Source organism: Kogia breviceps, chromosome 1 (genome assembly GCF_026419965.1).
Source record: "Kogia breviceps isolate mKogBre1 chromosome 1, mKogBre1 haplotype 1, whole genome shotgun sequence".
NCBI classification, from domain to species: Eukaryota; Metazoa; Chordata; class Mammalia; order Artiodactyla; family Physeteridae; genus Kogia; species Kogia breviceps.
In genome coordinates, this window is record NC_081310.1 from 11856733 (window position 1) to 11877912 (window position 21180).

Here is a 21180-nt window from a genome sequence, read left to right on the forward strand (position 1 = left end):
AGAATATTAATTTGTGTGTTTTTTTAACACAAAATTGTTTTTTTAACACTAAGTTTGGGGTCATATGTTACAGCAATAACAGGAAAGAAACCATATTAACAGACTAAATTTAGAAAAGAACAAAGAAATAAAGTATGATTAATAGAAAATGCAAATAAGATAGTTAATCTTATATAATAGTATAATGATGATCAAGATAAAGGTAAAAAGGTAAAACTCTCTGATCAAAAATGGAAGTTTTTTAATTTTGGCTAAACAAAAAATAGATCCTCTAAAATGCTACATGCATACATAATGGGATAAAATTCAAATCAGACAAATTTTAAGTGGTGAAAGGAGACACCAGATAAACATAAAATATTTAGTGTAATTATTTGTCACTTGATATTGTTACTTAATATTTCTACTATTTTTGTTTCGGTTTTACAAATAAAATGTGTTACTTTGCTCAAATGTTATCTTTCCAAGAAAAAAAATATTTTTAACAAACCAGGAGATTTGATTCCTTTGGGGACCTCTTTAGCAAACATGGTGTTGAAGAAAAAATTGCACACACACCTGTAGGTTTGTCGCCAAGGTCTTACCTTAGAAATCTTTCTGTTTGTGTGTGTGTGTGTGTGTTCATTCTCTTATATTTGTATTGCTCTTTCTAAGAGAAATAATAAGATAAGCAAAAGAAAACAGAAAAACAAAGAACCGGTAATGATCCCATGAATTTGAAGTTAATTTGATGACTGGTTAATGAGATCAATCAGGCTGCTTGAATTATCTTGCATATTAATATTACTCTCATAATGCATATCAAGCATAAATTATTAGAAGCAAAAGAAGTTGATTTTATCATGGTGATTTTCTATAACAAGTTTTAAACAATCCTATTATTGATGAGTTATTATAAAATATCTTAGCAGCTATGCTGCCAGTTTAGTTTAAAGTAATAAAAATATGTTTTGTTTTTATTCCAATTTTGACCTACTAAGTGACAAAGGGAAATTTGGTGTTTTCAAGATTTACATTTGTCTCTACTTCTTGAAGTGCTTGCTATACTTACATCTTAATCATATAATTTTTGATTAAGTAATCTTGAACGGATCACTGAACTCCATAGGTTAGCGATCTCTAGAGAATTTTATTGCAGTTGGTCCTTGGGATATAATTCAGGAAGAGAATATTTTTATTTCCTGATGTGTGCACTTCCTATTCATATCCAATTGATGAAATTTACACATTGAAAATACGTTTTACTGATAATGGAACATTTAATGTATAGTGTGATTCAATACTTACCATGCATTTTTTAGGAACTTGGAGTCTGAAACCAGAATATTATTTTTCAGTCCTACCCCTGACACTTCTAGCTGTGTAAATGTAGAAAGGACCTTTACTTCTTGTGTCCCTATTTCTTCACCTATAAGATGGGATTTGAGAGCCTTCAGCTATATATCTGGAATGAGTGATACAAAAATAAAGAACCAGTTATCCAAAATAATTAAATTTATAGAACAGAATGGTGGTTGCTAAGGGATGGAGGGAAGGGGAAATGGGGAGATGTTGTTCAAAGGGTATAAAGTTACAATAACACAAGATGAATAAGTCCTAGAGACCTACTGTACAACACCATGCCTGTAATAAACAAGATGGTATTGTGCACCCAGCATTTTGTTAAGAAGGTAGATCTTATGTTATGTGGTCTTAAACAAAACAAACAAAACACAGAGGGATATAAGAAAACTTTTAGAGATGATGAGTATCTTCAGTACCTTGATTGTGGTGATGGTATCATGGGTATGTGCATATGTCCAAACTCATCAAACTGTATACATTAACTATGTGCAGTTTATTGAATATCAATTATACTTTAATAAAGCTGTAAAATATTTTAAAGAAAAACCAGTTATCCCTCATTTTCAATAACTGAAAGAGTGTTTAATTGCACCAATAGTGATGTCAGGTAGCAGCTATGTCCTATAGCAGTGGAGAGAGTGTTTTCAGCAATATAGTCCTCCTTGAAAGTGCTGTCATTTTTGAGCTTTGGAACTACAGATATCTGACTTATAAGATTGGCCTCATTAGTCTCGACAAATTCTGGACTCTCTCAGTATCTTTCTAATAAATTGTATTACCTTGCTTCAGATACCTAAAGTCAGTTTCTAGTTCTTGTAACCAGGGATTCTGTCAGACATGAAATGCAATCTTTGGTCCTAGTTGGAAATTATATGTCCCATGTACCAGCCTTTATTGTAGATAATGATCCTTCTCTAGGGGAATGCATTAGGAAGTAGGTTCCAGTGCAATGATTCTTCTGGAAGAGCAGCTTCTGAGAACTGTATTTTAAAATATCTAGGAAGATATCAATTTTGCTTACCACTTCATGATTTTTACTTCTAGAGATTGCGGGGTATTGAAAGAGAATTGGGAAGTAAAGCAGTACTAAGGAAGATCAAAAAGTTGTCTTTGCTACATCAAAGTTTATTTAATGTGGGGTCACTAGTAAAGCAGGAGATGAGTGCTTCATGGATTTCCTCAATTACTCTTAAGAGTTTCAGTATGTATCAGTACTACAAAACAACTTCTGGGGCAGTTCTTTTTGGACTTAGGAACATTTCTACCGCAGATTTTGCTTCAAATATGTTCATATGTAGCTGTTTTCATTCTCCATTTTATGCTTCTTTCGAACCTCCTGTTTGTCTTTATTCTTACTTGAATACGAAATTTGAGTTTTGGCCCCAGTATGGCGCAACTCTCTGACCTGGGATTTGCTACTGCTCCTACAACGGCTCTTCAACTAACAACACAAGAGAAAGAAGTCCCATCACTCAGGGCTACCCAAAGCTTCTAAGAAATTTCACATTAGCCAAGAGACAGGCATTGGGCTATGTAAACAAACTTGTATATAAAATCCTACATCATAAGCAAAACACTGGAAACCACAGCCAAGAGATTATCACAATAAAAGTCTGTAAATATATTATGCTTTAGCATGCAAATCTGTTACTCAACTCTGGTTCTGCTGATATCAAAATAAAAAGAAACCACAATTATAAATTTTTTAAAAATCTGTTCATTTTCAGGGGAATTGAAATATTTTCCTTAGTTTTCAAAATCTCTGATTTTTTAGTGATTTCACTGTTTAAATATATTTTTCTGTTAAAGCTCATATGACAACAATTAAATAGTGTTTGTAAGAACCAAATTATTTTCCCCATGATATATTTTCAAAGGTGCTTAGGAAGAGGGCTTAATATTACCTGAAGAGTCACAAGTTTCGTACAAAAGAAATCTAGTAATATTTGCATATGAACATGTCCAATCCATTATATTTTATGCACATAAGGAAAAAACAGACATTGGATTCCACATTCTTGAGAGGGAACAGAATGGAACTATGAGAAAATAAATTGATATTTGTATTAATGTTTTTAGTATATGCCAGACATTGGACCAACACTTACAGAAATTATCTTACTCATTATGAGACAGCGGAAATTACTGGACTTTACCAACAGGGAGCTACTATCTAACACAAACCTTAGAGAGAACCAGACAAGAAGAATGTGAACAGGAATTAATGAAGATCACCTTTACCCCATGCCCAGTTCCTTCAGCTTAGATCCTGTCATTGCTCTCAATGAATGAATGTTCTAAGCTACTACAAGTAAAAGTCTTATGTGATTTGAAAATAAATAATTAGACCAGATAATTCATCATGCAAGAGTAGTTTTAGAATTAAGAATTTGGGAGTCAAGAAATTTCCAAATTTATTCAAGTACAGTAGAAATATTTTTAGGATTTTTTTCCCCCAGAAATGTAATGTCATAAAAAGGAGGACAAAGTAAAAAGCAGAAACATGAGATGTGAATGCACCATTCGTTTCGTATTTTTCAGTAAATATCCCAATTCTGATGTTAGCCCAAGGCATTCTTAATGTGGTTTCCCTCAGTTACATTACACTTTAATTCATTATGCTTTTTATTTCTCATTCAGGGATATCAACCATGTTATATTTGTGCTAGATCTCACATTTCAGGTTTCCCTTAACCGAGTAAAAGAAATGTGGCTTGTTGTATTTAATGACATCTGGGATTTGCATTTCAGAAAGTACAACTAGATTGTTGCTAAGGGATGCCATAGATGTGTAGGACTGTAGATACATTTGCATATTTTACTGCCTTTTGAAGAAAATGCCAGAATCATAAAGTCTGAAGAACATATAATATTTGCCCAACATAAACTTTGTTGTTATGTGAACTATTTTTAACAGAGATAAGAAGTTTTACTGGTAAAACGCAGGAGATATATAGGATAAGTAAATTCATAGGAAGCCAGCAAGCTGATTCCCCAAGGACCATTTCTGATGGTAAAGTGCTTCCTCTCCATATCAAAATCAGATATCAAAGCCTGTCATTTTCTGAGTAGTTTACTTAGCAAATTTCTTAATCAATGAGGTATGTGGGTATAGAATGACGATTTTATTTTTACTCTGTGTCAATTTAGTATCCTTATGCTTTCTGTGATTCTAATATTGTTTAAAATGAAGTCTAGGATGAAACTGATCCTCAATATATGCTCTGAAAAGAAAGAAAAAATTACATTGATCATTATATTCAAGCACACTGTGTATTTGTAGGGATAGACGTCAGGGTCATTGATGCTCCAGAAGATAGAAGATGCCCGTGTATCACTTTTCCACATTATATATCATAATCCTGTATCTCTGCTGGGAGATTCATTCTCCATGTCTCTCTGGTGCCTCTACAAGTCTAGACATTCAGTCTTAAAAGCTAGAAACACTGTCTCCACATGGGGCAGTGAAGGTATTTGCATGTGGTGATATTTCAGGTCAAGTCTTCTTGCTTCTTCTAGAGGAGGTCTGCCTATGTCCCAGGGGAAAAAATATAAAATGTTCCTTATGCTCAAAGCGTGGTCAGGTTTGTCAACAATCTCTGGCAAGATCAGGGGTCCCTAAGCTGAGTATTCCTCAACTGTGAGTGTGCTATAACCATGCATCCGGACACACTCTGTATTGCCCCCGTCAGACTTGGAGAACAAAGGAATCTAACATGAACATGAAGTTCATGTTCTCTTCTGTGCCACGAGCAATATTCTGTCTAACTCTATTTGAGCTCGTTGTTTTCTTACCACTAATTTTTGTATATTAATATGTATGTGTATACACACATATATACATGTGTATGTATAGCTTATACATATTTCAGAATTTAAAATATCTTACCAAGGTTATCAAAGACCCCTAAATATCAACAATTTAAAACAATAGTTTAAATGAGCATAGATTAACTCTCAAATTTTAATTGAACAAAAGAAGAATTATGCTTCACTGAAAGTACAATAACTCCAAATCACATACACTTGAAATTATAAAAAGCAAGCATACCACAAAAACAACAAAACATCTAAGCAACTATTAGAGAAAGTAAAGATTAGCAGTGGACCTTTTCCTTTTCCTTGGAGACTTCAGGGAAAAATGTGGTCCAATAAAACTCCCGTAAGACATGCTACTGACAGATCTCACAATAAATACAGTAATGATATTTAAAAGTGAAAGATTCCTTATCTATGGAATGTTTTTATTTGAATATACCTATTCTCTCTAGAACTCTTATGTTAAGCAAATATGGGATTTATTGGTTTATGTGTTGACTCTTTGCAAAATATTATTAAATAATTCAATTACTAGAGTGTAAAATGGGAGAGGTTTCTTTATTTCCCTATTGTGTAAAATATCATTTGTCAACCTGGTATGTAAATGCTGGGCCACAGCATATACTAATGTGGCAAGTGAGGAATGGGTAAGCTGAATTGGCTGTTCTGACTTATTTCTAATTTTTCCTTTACTTTACAGATGCTTGTGTCCTCGAAATTATTGGTAACACATGATATTGGGTAAAATTTCTGTTTCTTATGAATCTGATTTATCTCAAATCAAAAACATATTATTTTTAAGTACAGAATATCTAAAACTAATAATTTTGAGAAAATCATACAAAACAACTCATAACAAAAGAGTACATGTTAGGTGCAAGAGCTCTTTGACCACAGTGCCTAAGTTTCAATTCAATTCTTCCACTCAAAGATGCTATGACCTTGAGAAATATGGAAAAAGCAAAACATTATAGTATACAGGGTCCGTGTAGAAAACAGAAACCACACTAGGTATTATAAGAGAGAGAATTGAATGTTAACACTTGTTTACTGGGTTTTGCATAACTGAAAGAAATATTGAAAATTGAACATTGAAATAACATGGAAATAATCACTGCTGGAAATAGGTTATGATCTGGCTAGGAGAAAAACCAACGTGTGACTTGTACTTATTAGAACTTAGGAATTTGGAAAAGCGTGCTGTGGTTGTAGAACCGAGACCCTTGAGGGTGACCGAAATTCAGAACACTGACAACAACAAATTCGGTAGAGGATATGGAGCAACAGGAACTCATATCACTTGCTGGTGGGAACGCACAAATGGTACAGCCAAAACTGTTCAGCAGTTGCTTATAAAACTATCCATACTCTTACCATAAGATCCAGCAGCCGTGCTCCTTGGTAATAACCCAAAGGAGTTGAAAATGTAGGTGCACACAAAAAGCTGCACATGGATGTTTATAGCAACTTTATTTTTAATTGCCCCAATTTGGAGGCAACCAAGATGCTCTTTCGTAGGTTAATGGAGGATGGGGAATGTTATGCATGTGTAGGGCAGGGGGTATGTGGGAAATCTCTGTACCTCTTCCTCAATTTTGCCATGGACCTAAAAGGTCTCTTTTAAAAATTTTTCTTAATAAAAACAATAAATTTATTTAAGTCTTTCTAAAAGTGTTCCATATATATTATCTTACTCTAAAATATATACCTAAAATGAATAATTTTACTTGGTATATATTTATGCATTTAGTTAGTTTCTTGTCCTCATCTTTTTTTTAATGTGATGCTGGTGGGTTTTTTTCTTACTTAGAAATGTACTTATTTTGAAATGGTCTTGTGGTTTTTCATTTATCAACTATTTTATTCAAAATTCTGGGTAATTTTTTGTTAATAAAATAAAAAATAGTGACTTTTTGATTCATTCTAGTCTGTGGAGCATGTTATTAATTTAGAAAATTGTACACGTACAATGCTGAATTTTCTGCAAAGCTCATAGGAAATTGTGCAAAATAGAATACATTTCATTTTTCTTTCTATCTGGTGCGCATATATATATACATATATATACACATACATATATGTAAATAAGTAGCTTACATATTTTTGAAGGTAATTATTTTTGCAATCGTTAAGGAAGGCAAAATGGTTTAATCATTTCTATACTCAGAAAATATTTTCTTAGAGATAATTATAGTATACAAGAGAGACCCAGCTGTGGTATCAACAACAAAAAGTTGTAGTAATAATCCAATATGTTTTCTAAAATGTGGATTAAAAAGACACATATTGTTAAACGTACACAATTTTTATGGAAGTGTCATAGATACAAAAAAACAGTATTGCTATAGGTACAATAGATAATTTTTTAGCTTTAAAAGAATATAGTTGCCAGAGACTTAATTTAACATTCTATTTAAGTTTCTTTCATTAGTCCTTTCTTGTAACCAATCTTAACTAACAAGATTATAAAAGGATATTTGGTAATTTTAGTAGAAATTAAAATTTATATATCTGAGCTAAAATATGATAATTATTGCTAAAATAACACATGTCAAAAATAAACACATTTATGTTTTTAGGAATTGTAGGTAGAATATTTATAACATAAGTTGGGAAATAATATATGACATTTGAATTTTTCCTGTATCTTAAATTTTGTCATTGTCAAGTATTTATAAATTTGTTTTCTGAAGTGTCTGAATTGAATTTTCAGTGTCCAAAAGTCTTCTTTGGTTCAACCAAAGAGAAATGTTTAAGTTTGCTTTAGTTAAAACTTATAGTTATGCTTCCCACCTCATTGTTTAATAAACAGATTGATTTTTCAGATGTGATATCCATGATTTTTTTTAAATGAATGAAAAATTCATGATTATGAAAGTGCTGTATTTGGTTAGAAATAAAAAATGGCAAATTTTCTTTCTAGCTTATGTTCAACGTGTGGTTGATGGAATTATTGATCCTAATTTTTTACTTTATAGTAAGCAGCATCTATCTAAACACTTGCCAGGGCCTGAAGGTGGCAGAATGTACTTCCTCTTGACCTTGGCTTGACCATATTATTTGTTTTGGTCAATTTCATGTTGATGGATGTGAAACAGAGGCTTCAAATGTGCTTATGTGCTTGGACTGCCTTCTTGACCTCTGAGAAAACCGTATCTCACATATGAGAGACAGCTATCAGAGATCTGAACTCAACATGCAGCATAGAGTCAAGTGCCTCTGTGCTCATACTAGACCAGCCAAAACAAACCAGTTGTAAACCACGATGAGAAATAAAATTCTTAACAGAGGCTTGTCATCAACAAAAAGAAGATTAACATCTGCAAGCAGTTCCATGATATTGGCAAAGAATTGGGTATAATGAGAATGCAGGGACAGGGGATTTTTTCCTTAGATTCACAGTGGTGAAGAATGCAAAATGTGTGAACGGAACAACAATTTCAGCAAGCATTTTGATGTTTTATAGTGGGGTTAAAATGTGACAAAGCAATCTTAACCCCAGGTATATAACCTAAAGAAACCCACAGGTCCTGAGGATTGACATGGTAGCATTAATAATTTTAGGCAAAGTCAAGAATCATCTCACAAGTTCATCAAGAGCTGAGTGGATAATTGAATGTTTCACAGAATGAGATACTCGACAACAAGGAAAACAAAAACGATAGTAAGAGGCAACAACATAGAGAAGTTTAAGTGAAAGGAAATTGGTTATCCCTAAGTGTTTATGAAGGAGGTGGGCATAGAGAGACTTTTGCAGTCTTGAAACAGAATTCTCTGGACATTTATTTTGCAACTACTTTTTAATATCTCTGTTAAATATTTCAACTTTAAAAAGAAAAAAGTGGGACGGTACAGCAAAAAGATGGTTATCTAGAAACCAGGAAAAAAAATCTACCGGCCCCTTGATCTTGTACTTCCCAGTCTTCAGAACTGTGAGAAATAAATGTGGTTTCAGCCACCCAGCCTGTGGTAATTTGATAGAGCAGCCCAAGCTAAGGTAAATAATTCACTGAATATTTTTTCTAGAGCTTTATTTTTTTCTTTACACACATTTTTATGCAATGGAAAATGTCTATAATAACATCATAATAATAACTACTTAGTTAAGAAAATAATGCCTTGAAATGTATTGTTTAATAGTGCATTGTCCTCAGTTTTCTAAATCAATGTGAGTTTAAGGAATCTATATTATCTATCTGTGAAGTTCACATTTATCAACAATTGAAGCTACAGTCTTTCTTTTCTCTTTCCACATAGTGAAGCTGGAACTCCCAGTCAAAATGATGCTCATGATTTAAAGATATTTCATGGCCTTTTTGAAAACACTGTTGACTCAGTCAGGAGTGTCTTTTCTCCATCTCTTATCTTGAAAAATTTCTACATGTTCTTCTCAATCTTCTGTTTTGCAAATCATCTCTCTCACTCTTTCCCAATCCTTCAAGCAATGTAGTCAATTGCTCCTCTTCTAAATCTTCACATTAAATTATTGTTATTTCTAAAGTAGCATGCATGTTATATTGTAATAATTTTTGCATGAATTTGACCCCACTAGAGTATCATTTTTCAAGGTTAGCAACTATGTTCTTACAAACTATTGTTTATAGAGTTGGGTTGTAAGACAGTTTACATTTAAATATTTCTCCAAATTAAATTTCATTTTTTTCTATTCTTAATCACAAGTTCAAAGGGAATGTATTTTCACGAATTTTGGGGACTACTCTTAAATATTTCATGAGATCATATCATCACTTCTGACCTAAGTGGAAACAAATGCAAGGGGACAGGCAATGATCCATTTTACTCACTATCTTTACTGTTACTCCTTTGGAGAAAATGGCTATTAAGCATTCGTCTCCATCATTGTATCTGATACTGGGATGTTTGTGTTGTAGATGGGCTTAACATGCCTATCCATGCAGTCTCCATGGTGAATTTGTATTTATTATCACATTGCCATTTCTCCATCAGTGGCTCTGTTTGCAAGCATGGGTCCCAGCTTCTGAATAATGGTCCAAGATTCCTACTAATCGTCTAAGGTAATTTTCTTCTTTTGTCCCTTCAAAACCCTAGATCCTTCCGTTACTTCTCATTTAGCCACTTAGCTTAATTTTCTAGAGGAATTATTAAACACACATCTTCTTACTTTCTCCCTTTCAGCAGACAGAACATACATACGGAGTTTTGAGCCTTATTCTAACCTTTAGGAAGAATGACATCTTATCTTTCCTGGTATAAGGTGGGGGAAATAGATGCTAGAGCAAGTTATTTTTCACTAATAACTCACACAATTACTTCTGAATCTCTTGTGCTTGGTACAATGTACAAAGTCTACCATGCCTGGTATGTGGTAGAGTCTCTTTCCATGAAACCCCCTCCTACTGTGACATTTAATCATTTCCCTACTTTAAGTGCTATTCTACTCCTTCGTGAACAGGGTTCTTATTAGACAAAACCTACTTGATTATGCCACCTCTTGTTCTTGCATGAGGATACTGTATAAGAGTTCTTACTTATACAATACTCACTTGAATGCAGGAGAATGTATCGACATGACTGGCTCATATTTCTGTTTTATCATTGTTAAATCTTGAAACATGAAGCATAAAATATATAATAGACCTTTGTGCAGACTATAAATATATTTTCAAATTAAATAATACAGTTTAAAAATCATTATGGGGATATATGTATACATATAGCTGATTCATTTTGTTATACAGCAGAAACTAACACAACATTGTAAAGCAATTATACTCCAATAAAGATGTTAAAAAAAAAGAATAGGAAAAAATTAAAAATTAAAAAAACTCATGCAATCTTCTCCAAGGTTACAAACTAGAATATCTTAGAATTGCCCTTCACCCTGTGGAATATAACTCCTTAATCACAACCCCTGTCTTGTCTAGCAATAATCATCATTGTGACTTTTACTTTTTTCTACAGTTGTACGAATTATGTTATAATAGGCTATATAAAATACATACTTTGGTTTCACCTGTGTTTGAACTTCATTAAAATTAAACCAAGCTATATTTATTCTTTGTTGAACTTTATGATTGAGAGCTTTATTAAAGTCAATGTGTGTAGTTGTAACTTTTAATATTCGTTATTTAAGTGTATCCCAGTATGTGACAATGGCACACATTACTTGTTTATTTTAATTTCTGTGAGTGTTTAGATTGTACCTGACTAGGGGATAGAGCAGCAATGGTGCCATAACATTTTGCTAAAATTTTTTTCAAAGTAATTCTACCAATTTATTCCCCCCACCTCTATTGTCCCAGATCTTCAAAAAACCAAATCTATGTACATGTAATGTTATTTCAGAGTTGTTATAGTTTTAGTCCCATGTATAGTCACACAGTTTATCAGTTTTCAAATGTTCACTGATCGTTTGCGTTTCCTATTTTGTGAAGTCCTTGTTAAAATCTTTTGCGTGTTCCTCTGCTGAATGATATGTCTTCTTACTGATCAGTAACAGTCTTATACATGTGGTTAATATTAGTTTAATTTAGTTTTGTTTTTGTCAGTTGTATGCATTGCAAATATATTTCCCACTTTGCATGTTGATTTACTTCCGTTCCTGAGAAAATTTATGAATAATAATTCATAAGATAAATATAGAAAATCCATTTCTATTTCTAGTTCTGTCATTTCTTTTCAGTCTTACTTAAATACCTTTTCCCCTTCTTGACCTAATAAATATAATAGTTTCATATTACATTATGAAACTATTATATTTGTTATTTCGCATATAGGTCTTTATTCAATTTGAAATTTATTTTTAGGTTTGGGGATAAAGTAAAAAGTGTTTTATTTTATTTTTTTAATGTAGTTACACTGACGTGCCAGTGCCACCTATTGAAAAGTTGGTTCTGTCCATATTCTTTGTACTACCCTTTGTCCTCATGTTATCTTTCCTTATATCAGTGGGCCTGATCTATATTCTGCTTCATTAATTTGCATTTTATCTATATTTTTAAATTATTCTTTTCCCTTTGAATTACCTTGGCACTTTTCTCAACAATCATACTCCAACACAGAACAGACTAAAAAAAAAAAAAACTAAGAAAATGTGTTTCTAATCTTCAGGTGACCCTTTGCTATTCTTAGCTCTTTCTATTGCCAAATATATTTTAAAATCAGTTTCTCAATCCCAGAGAAATATTTCTATGTAATCCTTCTACAAAATAGTGGTACCAATTTATATCCCCATCAGGGGTGAATGAGAAACTGTGTTGCTCCACAGCCTCAACAAAATACAACCGTCTGTGTAGGTGTAGGGGTGTAACAACGAATGAAAGTGGCGAGAATGGACATCTAGTTCTGTTCCTGATTTTGGACCTTTAAATATAAGTTTAATGATATTTTTTAAAAGATATCAATTATCCACAAGCATGCTGTCAATTTTCTATTTCGAGTTTGCTGAATGTTGTTAGCACTTCATTAGAAGTCATCTTTATTTTGTTTATTGCTTTTCCTACATCTATCCAAAAGAGCTTATGTTTTTTCATCTGTAAGTATAAGAGGTTATATGAACCGCTTTTTTTTTTTTTTTTTTTTTTGCGGTACGCGGGCCTCTCACTGTTGTGGCCTCTCCCGTTACGGAGCGCAGGCTCTGGACGCGCAGGCTCAGTGGCCATGGCTCACGGGCCCAGCCGCTCCACGGCACGTGGGATCCTCCCGGACCGGGGCACGAACCCGTGTTCCCTGCATTGGTAGGCGGACTCTCAACTACTGTGCCACCAGGGAAGACCTGAACCGCTTTTTAAACCTTAAAATATATTTATATACTAGGATAAACCCAAAGTGGTCATGATGTATTGCTGTCTGTTACATATTGCCAGATTTAATTTGCTAATATTTTGCTTTATATTTATTTAGATATACTCATATATTTATGAATATCTGGGTTTGTGGTTTTCATTTCTTGTAATAGTTTTGTCTGATTTTGACATCAAGATTTTACTGGCTTCCTATAATGAATTAGGATGAGTTACTTGTCTCTTGGTATAGTTACTTCTCTATTTCTAGTAGTATACTGTGTAGAATTAAAAAATTATACTGAACAGCAGTGATATCTATCTGCTGGGGAATTACCACATTTGGGGAATGTGAACATATAGGCAAGGAGATTTTATCAGAACATATGGGCAAGGAGATTTTATCAAATTAATATATCTGTAGGGCTTTCCCTGGTGGCGCAGTGGTTAAGAATCCGCCTGTCAATGCAGGGGACATGGGTTCAAGCCCTGGTCCGGGAAGATCCCACATGCCGTGGAGCAACTAAGCCCATGAGCCACAACTACTGAAGCCCATGCACCTAAAGCCCATGCTCCGCAACAAGAGAAGCCACCATAACGAGAAGCCCGCACACCGCAACGAAGAGTAGCCCCCGCTCGCCGCAACTAGAGAAAACCCGCGTGCAGCAACGAACACCCAAATGCAGCCAAAAATAAATACATTTTAAAAATAAGTTAAAATATATATATATATATATATATATATATATATATATATATATATATATATATATATATATATCTGTAATCGTCCATAAAGTTGGAATTGGGCTCAGGAATCTCATACATATTTTATGTCATTTAAGAGATCACTATTGTTAGGCAGCCAGTCACAACAATCGTATCCAAATATCTTGGAGATACAATTTAACTCCTAATATTTATACAATTTTTCTTTCATTTAAAAAAATAAGAATTATTTACTGTCTCTGTTTTTGTTGTTGTGTTGGGGTACTTTTCTTTCCATTTACAAATAATACAGATATATTGTAGTACTTTGTCTAAAAGTAAAACCTCACTCTGAAAGAAAAACTATAAGTTACAATATACATTATTAATTATTAAAATTGATTGATTTCTAAAATGTGACAAAGGGCAAGACAGAATTATGGGAGATAAGACAAATCAACTGCTAAATTGTACCAGCTAATTTTTTTGCACTTAATTATCTGCAATATATTGAACAATTCTCTGGTTAAGGGAAATAACTAATTTGAGTTTATAAGTCATACTTTGAATTAACTTGGAAAAGGACATGGGATAATGTTCAAATTAATGTAAAGAAATGCATTATTGTGTAATACTTAAATGTATTCATACAATTGAAGTCATACTTTCAAAACAATTGAAATATACAGGTGTTTTTGATCATAGATAAATCTGTTGTGTCTGTTTCTATAAACCTTACTCTGTTAAATAATCTGGCAATTAGAACAGCTACATGATGGTAAGAAACCGCTTTAAGTGAATTGCCCTTATCATATGACCGCTTAAATTAACATATTAAATTGGGTCATTATTTTGATTCCATATAGGCAAAGATATCATTCAGTTAATCAAAGTAGGCATTTGAGATACTTCCTTCCCTTTTAAACTCTCATTTTCAACTTCACTTCATTTGAAACAAAGATAATTAGTATAATTTGGAAACCAACTTGTGTGTGTAATATACATACATTTGAACATAATGATACATTGAAAGTTCATTTGCATGTATAATAATTCAGAATAAGTTGGTTTTACTTCTTTCTAAAAAATTTATTATATCTCACCCCCTGGTATATTTTATGCAGTTCTAGTCAATAGCATTTTATACAGTGAGAAATTTCCAGTCAAGATAACAAAAATGATGAGGGTGGAAAGAATGATACTTTATGAAGCAGTTTATTATGATGAAATCTTTCTGGAAAGACAACAAGATATAAATAATTTTATGTCATGAAAAAGGAAACAACATACCTAAGATGCATTTCTTTATACTGTGGAGCCAGGAATTATTTCCAAGAGCATCAATTACCATACAGTAATCTGGAGTGGAAGTACAGGGGTGGAAATAAGCCAGGAATAAGAAGAGATCAATAAATTTATATGCACTGACAAGCTGACCATTTGGGTTGAGGAGACAAGTAGGGGATTGCCTGCAGTTAGGAGTTTGTCTTTGAAATGACTGGCATCAGTCTGTAAAAACAATCAGAGGTTATTAATGGGCTTGAAACATTGTAGGTGCTAGAATGAATAAATGGATCCTTAACTAGGAAATTGACCTAAAAATGCTTAAAATGAATAATGGAAATAAATCAGGTAGATCATATCCAGACTTCTGTTGCCGGAGCTGAGTAACTGACTGAAATGGCTTACATGTTTGTATATGTGAATCTGAATGCCTTAGAGGTTAGGGAAATAGAGATGAAAATATAGATCTAAGAACTTGATAAGTAGAAAAGTGATGTCACGGTAGGTAAACTGTGTACAGACTGATAACTATCTTACATTTAGAAAGTAATATTGAGGAGAAATTTTTAAGGAGGAAATTAGAGAGTTTGACTTATTATCTATCTGTGTGAATTTTAGAATGCTATATATTTAAATGAATGCCCAGCACAAAAATGGCAGTCTTTGAATATAGTATTCACCACAAACAAGAAATGCTTCCTTATGTTGGAGACATGAGTTATAGGTAATTGTCCATTCTTAAGAAAAACAATTAATTCCAATTTGGGACTGTTAGATGGGATTGTGGTAGTGGTATTAACCAGTGTAGGTGTGTCCCTCATCGTTTAAAAGAAGTATGAGGCTATAAGAAGAAAAAATAGGTCAGACAACACATTATTTGTATTGTTTATCATCATGAATTATAACCGAAATTTTCACAATGAAATTGAATTGATTTCAACATTGCCTGTGATTTTAGTAACTACACTTACTACCCAACTACACAATATTACCTGTAGATTGCCTCCTTTTTCTGGCATGAAACACAAGCTATATCAATTTAAATCATAATGTGGAGACAATTTGGTTTCAGAATTAGTTCTATTCAAAAGTGTTCAGAACATGCTCTTTTATTGCAAGACAAACTGCAATTAAAATTCTACCCTGAAGCTCAGAGAGTCACTGAGGCCAAGTCGCTTTCTACCCTTTTTACAACAAGCTGTATGATAGGACTGTGTTTTTTACTCTGAATCATAAGCCTTGCTTTTATTCCCACTGTGATGGCTCTACTCCAATTACTGGGAAGTAAATGGATTCTGCACTATAATTGTATAACTTTGTGAAACTGGGACACCTGTAATCCTTCAACTAAGGAAGAAATATGGAACTGATATTTTGAGGAGAAAAATAGGTCTTGGGATGGTAGGAAAGAATAAAGAATTGCCGACAAAACAATAAAACAAAAACAAAATGCAGCATCCTAATGGGTAAAGTGGTGGTTATTAGGACAGTAGTGCTTTCCACCATCTCCCTGCACTACTGTATAGAGTCGATTCGCACAAGGTCAGTAGCTTTCTGAAGTGTCGTAGAGGATCAGATGCATTCAGTTAACAGAGAAGTTTAGTGTTGGAGAAACAACTAGATGAAAAATAAGACTCATGATAAGACAGGCCAAACCCTAAAGAGTAGAGATGTGGAGATTGCATTGTATGAGGTGCAATCTGTATGAGAGAGAAGAGGGATAAATATTTGGAAATATTTTCATGAAGTACAAAACTATTACAGATCTATTCAATTTGACCATCACAAAGCCAGTGAAGTAGGAAGAACTTGTTTTTCTTACTATACAATCAGAGGGAGTTGAATTTTATTCGCTGTAAATTTCAGAGAGGTTAAGTGGCTCTCCAGCTCAAAATACCATAGTTAATTGCAGCACCATGCCTTCACTTAACAAATGCATCAGGGGTACCACCAGATCTGAAGGAAACAATAAAATTCCTGCCCTTAATGATTCAAGAATGTGGAAAACATTTCAAAGTTGATTCAACGCTCCCTCTTCCAAGATGTCAAAGATGTTAAAATTTTCTACAACCTAGGAAAAGGATTACAGGAAGAAGAGAGACAGCAGTGTTGGTACCATGGAGCATCTTATTTTTCCCACATAGACAAATTTAATGATAGAAAAAATACATGTTTTAAAAGCACTCTTGTCTTGAAATTTGTCTCAACTTCAGAGATAATTATTCCAACTCTTACATTAACTCTATATAAATACGACAAATTCATTGATAAATGAATATGTATTGAGAAACATTACCAATAAAATAGAAAACATATTTTGATACATTTTCAAGAAGAAATGGATAATTGTTTTATAATTGTAAATTTTTGTTGATTCAAAAGTATTTAACCATACTGTAAAAATTCAGATTTCTTTTAAGCAATAGGCTACAAATGCTTATTTGGAAAATAGATACAGCTTAGTGTTAAATAAAACTATTTTGGGAATATGGAGAAAAACTCCCAGGGAATTAGAAGCACAAAGAAATGAGAGTTGAACTGATTAAAAGAGTAATAATCCTGTGAACTGGGTAACATTTCAATAATTAAGTAAAAACATTACTTTGTGAACTAGATTTACCCCATCAAGAATGCCTCAAAATTGTCTAGGCCACACTCAGACTGAACACTCGAAATCTAAATCACCCCTTAATGTCTGCATTAACATAATTTTGCAACCCCACTGCCATTATTAGTATTTCTTTACTCTTCCAGAACTGTTCTGCCCCAGCAATGGTTCCATGGTTCATTAGGAACTTCCTGGAAAACCATCAACTCTTTCATGGAAAGTTTCAACAAAGAATTTACACCCTAAGGTTATTTGGATACTTTTCTCAAAATCCTTTCCTGGCTGTTTCCATCAATTCTGGACCGTTGGATGTGAGTCTTACCCAATCCTTATAAGTCCCCACATTTAAAGACTGTCTTAAGCCAAACTTACAATTCTTAATAAATTCTGACCTCCTCCCCCACCCCACCCCCAAAGACACCTCCAAAGTTTTGTAAGGTGGTATTTTCCCTTAATCAATAATCTCAGCTTCATCCTATTAACAGATTTAGGTGGTGATATTTTAGGAGCCAGATTTCCATACCATCCAGGAGGAAAGAAAAACTTAAATTATTTTCTCAATGCATTTTATTTTGCTCAAACAATATTTTGGAAGTCACAATCATTTCTTTTTATTTTTTATGATGCATTAGAAATGTAATTTTCAAATCTACCTATTTGATTCTCATTCAAAATACAACTAAAACAAAAATAAAATGTAATAAATTAACCATTGTATGGTATATATATTTTATTCAAATATTCATTATTTATTTTATATTCATATATGTGTATACACACACATACATACATACATAAGACAATGGCTTCTCTCAGAGAGCTGTCCATTTTTGTTTAAAGGAAAGATTTATAAATAAGTAGGTAGGTTATTAGTAGGTCATATGGTGACAAATGATGTAAAAAAATATAAAGCAAGGGGAAAAAAAAGAATGGTTGGACTTGTTTTACACAGAGTGGTCTGGGAAGGCTTCTATAATAAAGTAGTGCAAACAAGCTGAATCAGAAGTGTATCTGGCCAAGTCAGGGAGGCCAGCTCCCTGGCAGTGGATTCTGGGAATACAGTTTCTTGAAGATTTTTTTTTCTCTAAGTGACCTAGGTAGCCACTGCAGGGTTTTGAAAAGAGCACAATTTAAGAGGTTTTGAAAAGTTCACCCTGGCCATTGTGTGGAGAGCAAACTATAGAGAGAAAAAAAGGCAAAGGTGAGACAGCACAGTCCAGAGGTTATTACAATAATCCAGGGTGACAGATAATAATGACTAGGACCAGTTTGTACGGGAAGAAGTGACATTTTCTGTACATACCTTGAAGGTAGAACTGATGGCACTGCTGATAGTGAGTTGTGGATGTGAGTGGTCCAGAAGAAATCCTAAGTGCCTCTTAGATTGTAGCTTGAGCTAACATTTAGCCAGCTGAGAACATTGTAGGAGGGGCTATTGGGGGGTTTGGAGACATGATTTTGGTTTAGAACTTGTTAGATTTGAGATAAATGCAGGTGGAGATGTTAAGAGGCATTTATATATTGGAGTTTGAATTTTAATGAAGACGTCAACATACAGATTGGCTTTTAAGCCCATACGATATTGTGAATCATTGTTAGAGAAAGTGTTGATAGAGGAGCAGTCCTGTATCATTCAAACTCTTACATGCGAAGAGACTAAGAGAAATCAGCAAAGGGGAAAGTAAACGCTTGGAACATCCAGGTAAGTAAGAGAAGAAGTAAGAGACAATGGAGGTCAGGGGGAAGAAGAAAATGTTCCTCTAAGGCAGGAGCATTGCAGCTAGATCAAGTTAGATTAAGACTGAGTATTGGCCATTGGAAACAGCAACTTGGAGGTAAGGATTAGCCTTGAATAAAATTTGTTTTGGGGGAAAGCTGGATTTAACTGGATTGCACAGAAAACAATAGAGACATACTCATTTTAATTCAATTTACTGAAAAGAGAGTCAGGTGAATGAGAAAAATTGCTGGAATTGTCCTGTCATAAACAAGGAGAAATGAGATCTCCTGCAATACCAGCAAGTGGAATGACTGGTCTTAATCCATTCCTTATTAGACACATGCAAAAGAACGGAGAATATAAACACAAATGCAACTAGAATGGTAAATGCGGTGGCAAAAGCACGTGGACGATTTCTTTTGTTTCTCTTTTCTCAAATAAGTAGAAAAAAGCTGAAAGGGGTAATGAAAGAGGAGATATTCAAATTTAAGGAAAAGAGAGACGATATAAAAGAGTTGACTGGGAGAATGGAACAGTGAATATAATGAAGATAGAAAAGAGTTTCAATAACCACTTCCACTTAGCAGTAATTAATTTAAATATTCACACATTTTATCAAAAGAAAAGATATTTTAAAAGATTAAAAACAAAGAATGGAGAAAACACTGACATAGGTGAAAAATACATTTTTAAAAACATCAAAAATAATTTTTATAAAAAATGTGTATTTTGAATGTAATTTTCAAATTTGAAATTTATAGCATGCAATAATCAAAACTATGTACACATTTTTGTCACAGCCAATAAAAATAGCAAAGCCAACATGTTTGCGCTTTTATCTTTATTCTAAAATATAACAAAGGGAAACATATGAGTTTGGAATTGTTGGTGTCTACTGGTAGCTGTCAGCTTATAGATATCATATTTATCCTGGGAACCAAAAATTTCATTGGAGCTTTGAATTTTGGGAAAAAATAATTGAGGTAATAAAACAACCATAAAACAGTAGATTTGGATTGTAGATAAAATTTACATTTGTACTACTAATATACACTATTCTAAGATTGTCCATCTGTGTTTCCTGTGCTATAGCACAACTTCAAAAGGATTGAAAAAGTTTTCCAAACAGGTATCTGTTCTATTTTAAGATTATATCCTAGAATTAATAAAGTGAGAAAAGTAAAATTATAACATATATATATAATAAATATATATATATGAGGGAGAGAGAGAACTATCTCTCATTATATCTAAACTTAAACTAAACCATACTTATATACAAAATAATTTGAAATTATGTTAGATACATTTTTCTTATTTTCAGCAAGCCATTTCTATCAAAGTCCTATGCCCTGCATATCACTACATGCATGGATAATTCTAAGTAGCTTTATTAAGATGAGAATAATAATTCTTAATGAGAGTAACTCAAAACTGAGAAAATTTGGGTGGAGACTTTATAACTAGGAATTACAGGGAATTCTCTTGAGCTGTAAAGTCAGTAAATGTTAGCTGGGGTCTCTGATTCCAGGTAGAAGGTTAAAATCATCTGAATGTTTTTTCATGGATTTACTGCAGAGATCTTTGGAGGAAGTATTTTCGGGAGGGTGTCCCCAAAAGAAACTACTGGCTTCTAATAAATAGATTCACCACTTAATTGAGACTTTTACTTCACGTTAAATTTACAGTCACCAAAGAACACAAGTGTGTTGACTCTTGGTTTGGATAGAAAGGAAACCTAGGAAATCAGCCCATGTATTTGTGTCTGATCTACTGCAATATCAGTGCTAGAGAACTGAAAATATTCCTAAATCAAGAGTTGTGCAGGGAGAGAAATAGCGTGCAGGTGTCCTGGACAGGAGGGGCATGATCCGTTATAGAACAGACAGTCTAGTGTCACTAGAAGGTATAGATCTACAGGAGCGTGTATGAGG